The sequence below is a fragment of the Haliotis rubra genome, unplaced genomic scaffold (genome assembly GCF_003918875.1).
Source record: "Haliotis rubra isolate DU_JTF1 unplaced genomic scaffold, ASM391887v1 Scf2197, whole genome shotgun sequence".
NCBI classification, from domain to species: domain Eukaryota; kingdom Metazoa; phylum Mollusca; class Gastropoda; order Lepetellida; family Haliotidae; genus Haliotis; species Haliotis rubra.
In genome coordinates, this window is record NW_025766222.1 from 37501 (window position 1) to 52616 (window position 15116).

At 43.4% G+C, this 15116-nt stretch overlaps 1 long non-coding RNA gene across 2 annotated transcripts in view; it reads right to left on the reverse strand.

The window, feature by feature from the left end:
• Positions 1–11733, reverse strand: part of LOC124277219 — a 16978-nt gene extending 5245 nt beyond the window's left edge. The window contains exons 1-4 of one of the 2 annotated variants that reach the window (XR_006898773.1): positions 11682–11733; positions 8929–9024; positions 7111–7230; positions 4635–4685 (exon numbers count right to left, since the gene is read on the reverse strand). This is a non-coding gene — a long non-coding RNA (uncharacterized LOC124277219). Of the gene's footprint in view, positions 1–4633; positions 4686–7110; positions 7231–8901; positions 9128–11681 lie in introns of those variants that run through there. The other variant, XR_006898774.1, reaches the window with a different exon arrangement.
• Positions 11734–15116: the final 3383 nt, after the last annotated feature.

Here is a 15116-nt window from a genome sequence, read left to right on the forward strand (position 1 = left end):
CGAATGTGTTTTCACTTCCGTCGCCCTGGGGGGAGGCTCGGCTTCCTCCGGAGCAGCTCCGGCTGCTCGGCAAGGGCGCCTAACTCCACCTTTTGCCCTCGCGGGCGCCCCCCTGCGGCACGCGTACCGGACCTACGAGGAGGTCTACCGGAACGCGATGCAGCAGGTGCGGGTGGTGGTCCATGAGGCCTACCTCTCCTCGGTTCAGAGGTCGGCCCTGGAGGCGGAGGGGCATGCTGGCGACGTGTCGCCGCATGTCGTGCTGCTCCGTCAGCTTTCGGAAGTGCAGGCTCACCTCGCGCGCGACTCTTTGCGGTCTGCTGCGTCGACGGTGATGTGCGCAGTCATGGGGATGCGCCGGCTGTGGCTGTCGACGTCTAGGTACTCGGCAGCAACACAGCAGACCTTGCTGGCCCTCCCTTTCCGTCTGGGAGCGACCCTCTTTCCAGGGGCCCAGCAGGTCATACGGGAGGCTGCCGCTGCAGCTACCTCCTTCAAGGACTCTAAGGCCTTGTTGGAGCACCCGCGGGTGTCTCGCCCCCGCGCTCCCGTGCCACCTTCCTCCGCCGGGGTGCAGCCTACACCCGAGTCTGCCGGCTGGCTTCGGCCGCTTGGTAGGGGTAGGCGGAGGAACAGGTCCGCCAAGGGTAGGGGCAAGGAGCAGTCCTCGACTAGCTCCCAGCCTTTTCGCGGGCGCGGGAGGTCTGCCCCGACCTCCCGTTAACCCATCAGGCTGCCGCTCAAGCCGTGTGTCACGCCCAGTCAGCTCCGCTACTCGGGTCTACACACGCGCTCCTACCCCATATCCCAGTGGAGGTCAGCCTCTCTCTATTCCTGCCGGAATGGGAGAAGGCTACCAACAACGGCGGGTGCTGGCCACGGTCAGCATAGGCCATCTCCCACTGTGGGCGGTCCGCTCGACTTCACGGCGCACGTGCGCGACGGTGCCGTCATGTCAAGCCAGGGCGGACATATTGCGCGACGGTTCAGGCTCTGCTGGACAAGTCCCTAATCGGCGCGATTCCACCGGAGAGGAACAGGGGGATTTTATTCCACGTACTTCACTCGCCCCGAAGAAAGACGGCGGTTCCGCCCGATTCTCAACCTCAAGGGGTTGAATCGCGATGCTCGGTACCATCCTTCAAGATGGAGACACTGCGCGCCGGTGATCTCATCTGTTCAGCCCGGCGATTGGCTCACGTCAATCGACCTAAAGGATGCTGTGAGATCTGCATGTACCCATACATCCATCGTTCAAGCAGTACCTTCGGTTCTCTTACGACGGGATGTATTACCAATTCAGGGTGCTCCCCTTCGCATATCGACTGCCCCAAGGGTGTTCACCAAGCTCATGTTAGTCCCAGCTACCTAGCTCGGCTCGCAAGGAAGGCGTTGTTACCCTTACCTAGACGACTGGTTGCTCGGAGCACTAACACAGCCAGCGAAGTCAAGATGCTACTCACACGGTGATAGACATTCTAACTCGACTGGGGTGGATCATCAACCTCAAGAAATCCCGACCTGGTACCCACCCAGGACTTGGTTTTCTTGGGAGCGATTCCAAACGAACAAGGATCTCGTTTCCTTGTCGCCCGACCAGGTCACCAGAGTTCGGGAGATGGTCTCTTCATTCCTCTCCCAGCCCCAGGCACCAGCACGGACTTGGCTCCGTCTACTGGGCCATATATGCGGCGACGATCTCTGTAGTGTGGCGGGCGCGTTGAGGATGCGTCCCATACAGCAAGCTTTTGGCTCGGCTGTGGACTCACACGGAGGATCTGGAGCGCGGTCTCACAGTCCCCGAGTGGTTGACACCTCACCTTCAGTGGTGGACAAATGTCGGAATCTCACCAGGGGGTTCCCTTGGAAATCCCGGACGCCAGCTCTCACAGTTCAGACAGATGCGTCCCTCACGGGCTGGGGGCGTTCTGGGCAGTCTGTCGGCTTCGGACTCTGGTCGAAGTCGGCTCACCTTCACATCAACGTGTTGGAACTGAGAGCTGTGCGGTTGGTATTCGGCGCTTCCAGAGAGCATGTCCGCGTGGCCAGGTAGTCCGCCTTCAGTTAGACAACCAGACGGCCATGTCGTACATCCTGAAGCAGGGGAGGCACGGTGTCCCCAGCGCTCCTCCGGAAGCGTGGGACTTTCTCCTCTGGGCCACTCAGTGCGATTGTCAGGTACTCCCTGTTTATCTCCCGGGCTGGAGAACGTGCGAGCAGACGCTCTCTTGACGGATCCTGGCCCCGCACGAAGTGGATGCTCGACAGGCAGATATTCACAGTAATCTCCCAGTTGTACGGGTCGTTCGAGGTGGATCTGTTTGCGTCCGGGCGGGCGCATCAGACACCCGTGTTCTGCTCGGATACCGGACCCAGGGGCGTTGGCTGCCGACGCCTTCCTGCTGGATTGGGACGGGCAAAGTGCTCTGGGCGTTCCCGCCATTACCACTCATTCCCCGTGTCCTTTTCACAGCTGTCCGACCAGCCAGCTCGGCTACTTGTGCTACTGGCACCGCTTTGGCCGTCACAGAGCTGGTTTCCGGTAATTCTCAGGTTTCTGGCTCAGCCTCCTGTTCTATTACCTTTGCGACCGGACATTCTCACTCAGAACGGGCGCCCCACCCAAATCCACGGATTCAGTGGGTGGCAGCCTCTGTCAGGTCTAACCCTCGAGGCCGCCGCGAATTCCTGCAGCAGTTGCAGACACAATTCTGGCTTCGGTGGCTGGGATTAAACAAACGTTCAGTACGAGGATAGGTGGTCCCGCTATGCGCGCTGGTGTTCAGATAAGGGGATTGCAGATCCCTTTTCTGCGGATTTAGTCCGAGTATTGAGTTTTGCAAGCTCGTTTGGAAGAAGGCCTGGCGGCTTCGACCATTCGCGGCTACTCCACCGCTATTTCCACTTTTCACACCCCTGTCGATGGTGCTCTTCTGGGGCAGCACCTCTCGTGGCCAGCTTTCGCTGGCGCGGAACGGATTCGACCTGCTCTCAGGCGAACCAGTCCACCTTTTGGGATTTGTCGATCGTGCTTTCGATTGGCTGTCCGGTCCCACTTTCTCACACCTATCGGCTATTTCCATTCAGTTGTTGACCTGGAAAGCTGTTTTTCTGGTGGCGGTAACATCTGGTCGAAGGGTCGGCGATTTACATGCTATGTCGTCCGACCCGGCGCTGACTGTGTTTCACACGGATCGTGTCAGTATTCGCCTCCCAGATACTTACCGACCGAAGGTCGATCACGCTTTCCATGTGACAGCTCCTATCGAACTTCCTACTCTTACCCAGCCTTCCACATCGGGGACCACTCCTACGAGCACTCACCCGTTGGATGTCCGTAAGACGCTCAAAGTCTATCTCAAACGAACGCAGGGGATCCGTACGGGTACCCAGCTGTTCTGTTGTTACGGTGGCGGGAAGGCTGGTCTGCCAGCGAGCAAGCAGACTTTGTCTCGCTGGCTAGTATCGTGTATTTGTGCCGCTTATCAGGCTAAGGGCAAGCCTCCCCCTGAGGGGTTGAAGGCTCACTCGGTCAGGGCAGTAGCCGCATCAAAAGCTTTTGCATCGGCACTCCCCATTGAAGAGATCTGCTCCGCCGCTATTTGGAGCCGGCCAAGCACGTTTATACGCCATTATCAGCTCGATACGCATTCCCGTAATCGTGCAAACTTTGGCCGTACTGTTCTCTCCAGTGGACAGTGTCCTGCCACCCTGACCGAGTGAGTCTTGGTTTATTGGTTTGTTTTGACGCTACTGTACAATAAGATTCCATTATTGACATGTCTGCTAATGTGAGCTCACTCAGAGAACCTGTACCCCCTTTCGATTCTCTACGGAGTTACTGTATCGTTAGTGAGTGGTATTTTTGTTTTCCCCCTACGGTGCTCTCATGAAAGAAGCCACTTAGTGGGTCGGATTTCGTTGATATTCGCACTACGTGCAATGTCTCATTATGCTAGAGGTCGTCTTTGAGCACAAATCCTCCCTGTCAGTTCCCCTCCCATAATGCCTCTCGCGGAAGCGAAACTGGGTCGAGTGACAGGTGAGTGTTATGGCGTCTGTTCAATTTTTTTCCATGATACGATCGCTATATTTTGAGTGTGCTTGGACAGAATTCCCTCCTCCCTGGCCTCCGGTCTTTGGGAGTCTGTGTTTATGCATAATATGTACCCCAAGGACGATCTCTCTGAAAAAGAATTAACCAAACCTGCAGAGGTTTTCAATTCTTTGAAGAGAGTCGTCCTTGGGGTAGGGCCTTCCGCCTCCCCGCAATTCTGTTCACTGATAAGAATTCAGCAGAAGGAATGATGATACGGGTCTAGGAGCCTACCCAGTTGGTGCGCATGCGCTAAGGGAGGTAACTCCGTGAGGTAGGGTCCGTATAATAAATAAAAGAGTTTATTTATTGTACAATCTTTTTATTCAAAAAACATTGATACAACTGTCACAGGACATTTTTCAGCCGGAAAATGCATAATATGTACCCCAAGGACGACTCTCTTCAAAGAATTGAAAACCTCTGCAGGTTTGGTTAAGTTTGTACCTTCTAGTATCCCTCATCTTAGCATTTGCATACCAAATTATGATTCATCTTGAGTTTATTAGTACCATATACTATACCCATCAGCTAATACCTTTCTTGGTGTCATCACATCTACTCTTGTTTGGAGTCTGTTCTCCCCTTCCTGAAAAGTAAAATTATTTATCACCAAGTGCAAACATGTTCCTTTAGCATAAAGCAATGCTTACCATTATAATATTTCTTAAAAGTGTCTCAAATTGTAATAACCTTTTTGTCATGGGTTTCTCCTTCTTTTGCATCTGGCAATGAGTCTGTTAGGACAATACATGTGAAAAAATATGATATTTTACCTACTTTGGTACAAATCCAGGCATCAGCAATGTTTTCATTTCAGGGTACATATAAGACTGAGTAGGTGAGTTAAGTTTTAAGCCACACTCAGCACTATTCCAGCTATATGGCAGCGGTCTCTGAATAATCGAGTCTGTACAAGACAACCCAGTGATCAACAGCATGAGCATCGATCTACCCAATTGGGATAAGATGACGTGTCAACCAAGTCAGCAAACCTGACCACCAGATCCTGTTAGTCGCCTCTTACGACAAGCATGGGTTACTGAAGATCAATTCTAACCCGTATCTTCATGGGTTCATATAAGAGTGGATCATTGTAAATGGTTAAAAATGTACTGTTTCTTTGTTGGCTCTAGAAATTGCTAAATATCAACAAATGCTTCATCACACACTCTAAACGAATTACCTCTTGCATTTAGGAACTAAATACCATCCATACCTGTGCTGACCATGAACTTGTTTAAAAGTGATGATTTTATTTACCACTAAGTTACCATCAACTAATGTTCATCCAGTGACATAAAAATCAGTCGAGTGCAATTTTTTGTTATTAGAAATTAGAATTTGTGTGTGTGTGTGTGTGTGTGAGAGAGAAAGAGAGAGAGAGAGAGAGAGAGAGAGACAGATGATAGAGAGAGAGATGAGATGAGAGAGAGAGAGATGATAGAGAGAGAGAGATGGAGAGAGAGATGAGATATAGAGAGATGATAGAGAGAGAGAGATGAGATGAGAGAGAGAGATGAGAGAGAGAGAGATGAGAGAGATGAGAGAGATGAGAGAGAGAGAGCGAGATGAGATAGAGAGTGTCAGGGTGAAGGCAGAGGTCAGGGCGGGTCAGAGGCCAGTTAGATTTGACTCAACTTAGCTGACAGCACGTTTCCACACATGGTCGTAGAAGAGAGAGATGGTGCATACCGTGAGATAGGATAAGTTATAAAATATATATTAAAACCCTCAAAGGGTTCAAGATTACTTAATGACAAGTGTATTTCTAAAAATGACAAACTTGAGATTTGTACTAAATGGGAAATGATATTCAATGATTGTGAATTTTCAATACACATTTCTGCAAATAGTTATTTATACTAAAATATAATTATTCAAAATGAACCTGACTGACAATGATTTGTCTACCGTTAGTTTGCAATGATGTTTCTGAGAGCAATTGTTGTGCTTATTAGGACTGTTGTTAAACCATAAAATTCTGGAATGATCTCGAAATCAATTAATAACTATTTACCATGAAAATAAACATTACAAATATTTGATTTGGTTTCGTACATAACATAATGATGTATTACTAAATCAAATCATTATCTCTGCAAAAAACATATCAATTTATGTAAATTTAAAAATCAATTCCAAAATTCATTAAATATAAAATGGCATCAAAAGAGATATTTTCCGCTCAAAACTTTATTTTCAAGGGAAACAATGAAAATTGATAAATTCAGTCTTAAGTCTTAAATGGAATTCACTCATGCCAATATTCAGCAACAAATTATAATTACATCTTTACACCTTTTCTGTGTGTTTGTTGTTACTGTATACCTTTGACTATAGGAACAAATAAAAAATACATAAAAACATGGGAATGTTAAGATACAATATGAATACACTTTGTCAAACTGATTTTAAATCATAGCTTTTGTGAAAACAGTAACAAGAGGGCACAGAAATCTACATCCTTTTCCCTTTCAATGGTGCATAAAATCACCAGAAGTGTAAACATAAGAGAACATACCATTAATCCTAAAGCATATGAGCACAAGTTACATAATAATAATGACTACACCGAAATCTTTCACTCACCTCCCTACTCTTAAAGCTTTCAATATCTTGTAATGCCATGAATTAGAAATGGTACCCTGGTACTTTTCAGTGACTGAGTTTTGCATTTGACAGCAAAGACTGAAGTCATACATTCATAATAATAATAATCATAATAATGTAGCATTCATCAGTCCTTTAATGTTTGTATGATGCTGTACCTTTCTTTTAATTGCCCTCTGCATTATAATTAACATCCCAGACTACTCCAGCTGTACTATAAACTAGGTCACCAAGACTGACTACCGCCTGGTCACCTGACTCAACATAGGATTCTTTTTTTTCCTGGGGATCTATTTTCACCCTATATAGATACAGCACTGTTGTATGACATGGGATAACAGATGTGCCCACTTGCCTAATTAAATGCTAAATCTAAAAATTCAACAGTGCCCCTGCATTACAGTTCAGATTGCTCCTCTTCACAGCAAGAATAGGCATCAACTGAATTCCAAGCTTTTCCTCAACAAACTGTTGATCTGGACTGGGGGGCAAGCCCAACATGGGATGGTATGGTGAACAACCTGTAAACATATGAAGTTATTTATACACACAAACATTTGTTTTTAATGCCATAATATAAATAATAACTGCATCCATGTGTTGATGTTTTCTGAGTAACCATGAAGGGATGCACAAAATAGACACAGATGTTGAGATTTAACTTAAAATGCCTTATTTGACAATTGAGGTTAAAATGTAACATCAAAACAGAAAGTCTAACTACAGTATATAACATTGCCAAAAAGGAGCATACCTGTTAAGGTGTCATGACAGAAAGATGTGAACTGTCAAATACATTGATTCACTTAATGGAAAAATAACAAATACATCTTCAGCCATGCATGTGCAAATGAAACTAGCAAAATATCTCTATAATCCTAACAAAAGTGGGGTCAATTGTCTGATTGTGACTATGGCATACAGTGTTCATGAATTACTACCAGTTTGTGGTGGTACCAACTGTTCACAAAAAAGCTGAGCCTTTATTGCCTGACCACTGAGTGGGAACCTGCAAGTCCAATACATCTGTTCTGTGTTTGTGGCTCTGCCCTAACGTTGATATGTTCCAACTTACACCAACAATAATTTCCTTCATATCAAGCATCAGGAAGATGCCTTTACATCTGTGACCTTAACCATGGACATGACCTTTATAGATTACATATCATATTTCAGATCCCATATATATTATTTGTTATTTATCTCCTACTCTTCCCTGATATTAGGGATGGTGAGTTAAGACTTATGACAATTATTGTTCCCCATTTCAATGCATAATTAGTAGTGTTGGGAATTGGTTAAAATTGATCATTGGTCCATTACAACCGATCAATCATCGAAAATAATTGGTTAGGATCATTTATCAAATGTTCCTGTTACCTTTGTTAATGCACAAAATAATTTACAAAAAAAACCCATGTAGTTCTTTGGGTTTTGGGGTAAATTGCACAAAATGCATTTTCATACTTCACATATTTAAAGGATGGCTAGTATGTGGGGAACATAAATTTCCAGGAGTCTTTAAGATAAATTCAATCATGACTTGGAACAAGCTTGTAGTGCTTATGAAATGTAAATAAAATGACTCAGACAAACCAATCTTGTGAAAAATATTGTTAATGCAAACAAGTGTTCCAAAACTGCTTGTGTTTGATTATGAGAAAACATTTTCGATTGCTTGGTCATTTAGTCACTGCGACCAATCTTCGATTATTTCAATTAATCAGACCACCACTAATAATTGGTTGACTGCTCACTTAAACTCAGAGCCTTGGTCACATTGTGGTATTCTTGGATTTCCCAATCCATACTCAAGGTAGATCCTATGTAGTTGATCCACAAAGTCAATGGTATGTTGCCCCACTGGTGTTTTCTATATCAGGTTTCAAATTTGCTTCATTAGGGAAATTTGGGATAACAATTGCCTGTCACCCTGCTTATCAATAAACTCCTGTAACGGATTCCAAAGAATTTCCAGCATAATACCGGGTTTATCAATGTTCTAATATTTTCGGAATTTCTAGGATCCTGAACCCAACAAACGCTGTGTATATTTGTGGATATGACATTATGAAGTCCAGACTGAGGAATCACTATTTTCCTGTCCCCATCAATAATTTCCAGTCTGTATTTTCCATGGACAGGGTTGTGGATTTCTTTCAAAGGTAAATCAAACTTGTTCATTTTCTTACAAAAATGATAAAACTTGACAATCTTACTTTTCTGGGGAATGTCACCTCCTTCAAGTTTTAATCTAAGGCAGTCGTGATGTCATTTGAAAGAACACCAATGCTTCTATTTCTTGAAGGTTGAGCCTGAAATGCATCAAAATCCATCATTAGGTTCAATTGTACCTCATATGTTTGTTTCTATTTTATCTCACATTATGTGATTAATGTTAATAATGTTATATAATTTATTGAGTTATCTTACAAAAGTTATTAACAAATGTATACAATACAAAAGGTACACACAAGGACCTCTTTTATTCTATATGGAGTGTTATTCCACAAAAAAAAATGAAAAGAATAAGACAAACCAAACTGAGGTAAAACATATTTTTATGTGGTTTGCCTCATCAGCATTAAGAGATTACTCTGTAGAGTTTATTTGGGTAAACATACTGACGGTATGGTACAATGAACATATCACTGCACAATAGATTATAACGTAATAAACACATATGAAACACATAAACAGTAACTGAACACTATATTAATGCACACCATTATTAACATACCATATCAAGATGTAATCGCACCCAAATAGTTCAGCTGCTGCCTATACTTAATATGTGGCTGATTATGAATTAGGGCAAATGAGACACTAACATGACTAACAATTATCTTCTAACTAAGAAACAAAGGCTAGGTTCTGTACGTACTGTTGTTAGGATGGATTACTTGTTGAAGTGGTAGTACATCTCAGTGATGTATTAATGGTAATCATAATAATTATAAAGCCTTTTTAAAATGGAAAAAACATTTATTATCCATATATAGTCCTTCAAATCCATTAAATCTTTTCTTCAATATACATAATAATTGTCAAAACATATCACATTTATACAAGTTGTACACATGAAACCATGTTATATGCAAGATTACACTTTCTCAGTAAAATACACATTCTAGACATGTTTGGGGTTCAGTCCCATCCAGGATTTGAACCGACTCTCTCCACCAAATCGCCAACATACAAAAGTCAGTGATCTAGCCAACTCAGCTGTGAACATAATTATATTGTCAGACTTTCACCGCACCTAGTCAAATACATCCAAAATGGCCTTTGGTCCAAAATGTGTTTTACATGCTCTAACTAATGAACAGAGTAAATGACATGGCAACTAAATAATATTTCACATGTGGTGATCTCCAAAGCAGTTTGCAAAGAAAATTATTTAGGTGATAAACAGCTGGTGTTTCCTTTTGATATATTTTTGCTGTAATCTTCAGGTTATTATAAATATGAAATATGAAATGGATACTTACATGCACTTACATGTTGCATGAAATATCACTAAACTACATGAGTCAATAATGCCTTGTCTTCCTATGTGATGTTTATATGTGCCCATGACCCTTCTGCAGCTGCCCTTAAACATACAGAAAGGTCTTAATGTTGAAAAAATGGAGACATCTGCACTAGGCAAATCTGTGTTTATGTACTGTATGTGTACATGTGAGTGAGAGAGTGAATTTAGTTTTATGCAGCATTTAGCAATATTCCAGCAATATCCACGGCAGGGGACACCATATATAGGCTTCATCCATGTGGGGAATGGACCTGGGAAGCAAACTTAAACCAGTGGGCTACCCCATGCCCTGTATATGTGTACATGTCACTTGAATTTTTAAAAGAATGGATGAAGCTTCAATACTTTTCCTGTCCAATATGTCTATATGGCACAAGATACAGAGAGATTTGTTACACTGAAAAACTTGTAAGAGATAAATTATGTCTATTTCATTAATGTTTTGCAAAATGTATTTCTGCATTAATAAAGAATGTTTTATAATCATACCAGATACCATGGAGCTTTATTTCATTTGTCACATAAAAGAGTGTCATGGGATAATTTCACGTAACATCATATTTAGAATGACAGCAGAAAATCTTTAAACCTCAAAACTAGTAACTATGCAACCTCCTGTTCATTAATGGTCAGTTGTTTGCCTTCCTCTGCTGACATCATCAAATCATAGCAGAGTCTGCTACATTAATAGAATATGGTTTTGATATTCATGACCTGATGTGATTGAGATAGTTTAAAACTGTTTCAACACACACTCCTGCATTGCTTATATTGTAAACTAACAACTGTCCAGGTTTGATAAACCATTTATGAGAGGGCTAACACCAGTGTCTGATCTTTAATGTATCCCCAAAGTCATTTGTGTAAGCATTTTTGATGTAGGCTGGTGATCTAAGTGGAGAGGAATCAGAAACATTGTTCAAAGTTAGAAAGCACAGAATTCAGGCCAGAAATTGGCCAGGGTCACATTAAACAGCTTTAAAGTCCTGACATATGTAAGGCTGAATAATGAATTTTGCCAGAAAGTATAAAGTAAGGGGTTGGAATATGCCTAGCAATGTGAAACACTGACCAAAGAACCCTACTGCCTGTTAAAGCCAGGAAATTGAAATTGAAACAGATGAAAGCTCTTTGAGACCACAGCATGAAACGAAATTACATGAGTCTATCAATTCATCAAGCTAAGACTTCTGAAATACTTCCATGAAATAAAAAAAATTCACTGTTTGCTGTTTTGAGAATGCTAGACTTGCCAATTTCTATATGAAGAAAACAAAATGAAAAAAATCCAGATAACTGAAGTTTATTAGTTACCCACTGCCCAAAAGTGATTATTATTCATCAGAAATATCTAATGGCTGAGAGTTGAGAGAGTTATGAAATTTGAGATACAGCCTTAACTGGACTGGGGCACTTAAATGTACTGTATGTACCTACATGTTCAAGTACCACAACTTGTTCAAGGTGGTAGAGGATATCAAGGTTAAAGGAGGGTGCACACACTGCCAACATCAGACCGACTTGTTGAAACACAACATTGGATGTGAAGGCTTCTGATTCTGCTGTATGTGCAAAGATACACCTCCCCAGAGTCATTCTCCAAGCTGAAAATAGTGTCAAGATCATATTAAATGTTCAATCATAAAGACCATAACAGCCATGGAGAAACTAAATAATTGTTTGAAAGTCATGAGAGAAAAAAGTTTATTCATATACAAAAAGGGTGTAACAGAAAGAATGGATCATATGCAACACTGTTTACTTAGATAAGAGGGTTTTGTGACATATTGTGCCATCAGCAGTGAACACATTTCATACTCACAATACTCATATCATATGACTTTACACACAGACACCCAAATTGTGTCAGTGGTGACTTTATCCTAATTTGTTGTCAATTCATCGGTTTCAACAAATTTAGAAGCCAGGTAACCATTACCATGTGGGCTCTTGTCACTATTAGACCACAAATCGAGGCTACATTCAAATCAATGCCACTAAAACAATCCATTCAACTCAAGCAGCCCTAGCTTCACTCCCTTAAATTAGTCTCTATAACAATGCCAACTTGTATCCATGGTGAAACATAAATAGGAAAGCATATACATGTAATGTATGAATTACTAAATGTGCCTTCACCTTTACATGTTGCACAAAATCAAATGTTTTCCCATTAACTTCCAAAGCAACATTAAAACAACCAGGCTGTTAACAGCCAATACATGTAAGTACATATAGCCTCAGACCACTTTACTATCTACGGTGACATGCCATGGCCAGAGCACCATAATTAATATCTGTCCTAGGCTGTCCTGTGGCATGCTGACCAACCTATTACTTCTCACTTACCCATCAAAATATCGGTTCGGATCGAGTATTTCAGTTTTGCTGTATCCACTGTCAACAACGGTCACCGAATTTGCTTGAGCTGAAATACACTAAACAGCCTTGAACTTGGGGGTCAAATCATGAAAGGCTGGAGTCAATAACATGTAATGCAGATTGAGGACAAAAACAAAATGGCAGTAAAGTAAAAATGTCTGGATCTTTCATTTAAGCTGTCACAAGTCACCCTGAATAAAATAGCACAGACAAATCAGTGCATTTAAACAAGGCACTACATTCTCTCCATTTTCGCCCTCAGGGTCATGGTAAAACTTAGAGGAGTAATACAGGAGTGTGAAAAGCGCGACCCCAGTTTAAGCATTCAAAATGTAACCCATTTGAAAATGTCTCTGCACACATTCTGCATAGAAGCAATCAGGTTAAAAAGAAGCAGCTACACATTGAAAAATATCAGGTTAGTTTTAATTAGTGGATGAATGCACATTTTAACAACATAATCATCAATCACTGCTGTCATTTGATTCAGTCAGCACTGAAGGCTCTTTACGACGCTTTTAAAAATAAAAAGGCACAGCAAAACAGCATTTTCATTTCCTACCAGTCCCCTGGGGTGCTTGGGGCTGGATGGTAGACCCCTCTGGGCAGCTGGCAGAGACCTCTGTAGTGCACACACTGACTGTCCTACCTTGACGCTGGCAGGGGAAGCTGCCCAGCTTGGCTGAAATAGGAGAGAGTGAATGGAATTTTTTTCAGTCTAGAGGGGGTTGTACATGGTCAAAGGGATCCAGGTGGGGCCTCTGCACCAGCCAAAACAGCCAAGAGGGTCCATGGAAGGCCAAGGCATTGATCATGTGCATTTAAGGTTTTCTGTGCACTTAAGGACTGCTATAGGAACCCCAGGGTGAAAACCTGTAAAGCACAATGGTGGTTTTAAAATGCAATAGCAAAACAACATGGCACTAGTTTTCCTACCAGTCCCCTGGGTGCTTGGGGCTGGATGAAGCTCTCCCGGGCAGCTAGCAGAACCTCTGTAGTGCACTCGACTGTCCGCTTTGATCGCCGAGGAAGCAGCCCAGCTAGGCTGAAATGGGGTAGAGATTGAATGAAATTTTTTTCAGTCTAGAGGGGTTGTTTCGCATGGTCAAAGGGACTCCGGGTGGGGCCTCTGCACCAGCCAAACAACCAAGAGGGTCAGGGGAGGGGCCAAGACATCATTGTGCATTTAAGGCAGCTCTGTGCACTTAAGGACTCCTTATAGGGAACCTTAAGTGCACAGAAAAACCTTAAATGACAATGGGCCTTTTAAAAAGGCACAGCAAAACAACATGCATTTCATTTCCTACCACCAGTCCCCTGGGGTGCTTGGGCCGGGATATATGAGCTCTCCCAAGCAGCTGGCAGAGACCTCTGTGGTGCACACTAGGCTGTCCGGCCTTTGACGCCGAGAAGCTGCCCAGCTAGGCTGAAATGGGAGAGAGAGTGAATGAAATTTTCGGTCTAGAGGGTTGTATTGCATGGTCAAAGAGAGGGGATTCCAGGTGGGAGGACCTCTGCACCAGCCAAAACAGCCCAAGAGGGGTCAGGGAGGGGTTAAACATCATTATTACACTTAAGGTTTTCTATTACTGCACTTAAGGACTGCTATATAGAAACCTTAAGTGCACACAGAAAACCTTAATGGGTACAATGGACCTTTTTTAAAAAGGCACAGCAAAACAACATGCATTTTCATTTCCTACCAGTCCCCTAGGGTGCCCAGGGCTGGATGAAACACCTCCTGGGCAGCTAGCCCAGAACCCTCTGTGGCACACTGACTGGCTGTCTTGACGCTTGCCGAGGGAAGCCGCCCAGCTAGGCTGAAATGTGGAGAGAGAGTGAATAGAGAATTTTCAGTCTAGAGGGGGTTGTACATGGTCAAAGGGATCAGGTGGGGCCTCCTGCACCAGCCAAAACAGCCAAAGAGGGTCCAGGGAGGGGCTAAGACATCATTAGGTAATTAGTGAGTTTCTGTGCACCCCAAGGACTTATAGGAAACCTTAAGTGCACAGAAAACCTAAATGTACAATGGACCTTTTTAAAAAAGGCACATGTAAAAACAACTTATGCTTTTTATTTCCTACCAGTCCCCTGGGGTGCTTGGGGCTGGATGGAAGCTCCTGGGCAGCTGGCAGAACCTCTGGTGGTGCATTACTGCACTATCCGGCCTGTGGACGCCGAGGGAAGCTGCCCAGCTAGGCGCTGAAATGGGAGAGAGAGTGAAATTTGAAATTCTTCAGTCTAGAGGGGCTGTACATGGTCAAAGGGATCAGGTGGGGCCTCTCGCACCAATAAAAACAGCCAAGAGGGTCCAGGGAGGGGGCCAAGACATCATTGTTGTGCATTTTAAAAGGTTTTCTGTGCACTTAAGGACTGCTATAGGAAACCTTAAGTGCACAGAAAACCTTTAATGCTTTTGTGGACCTTTTTTAAAAAAGGCACAGCAAAAAACAACATGCATTTCATTTTTCCTACCAGTCCCCTGGGGTG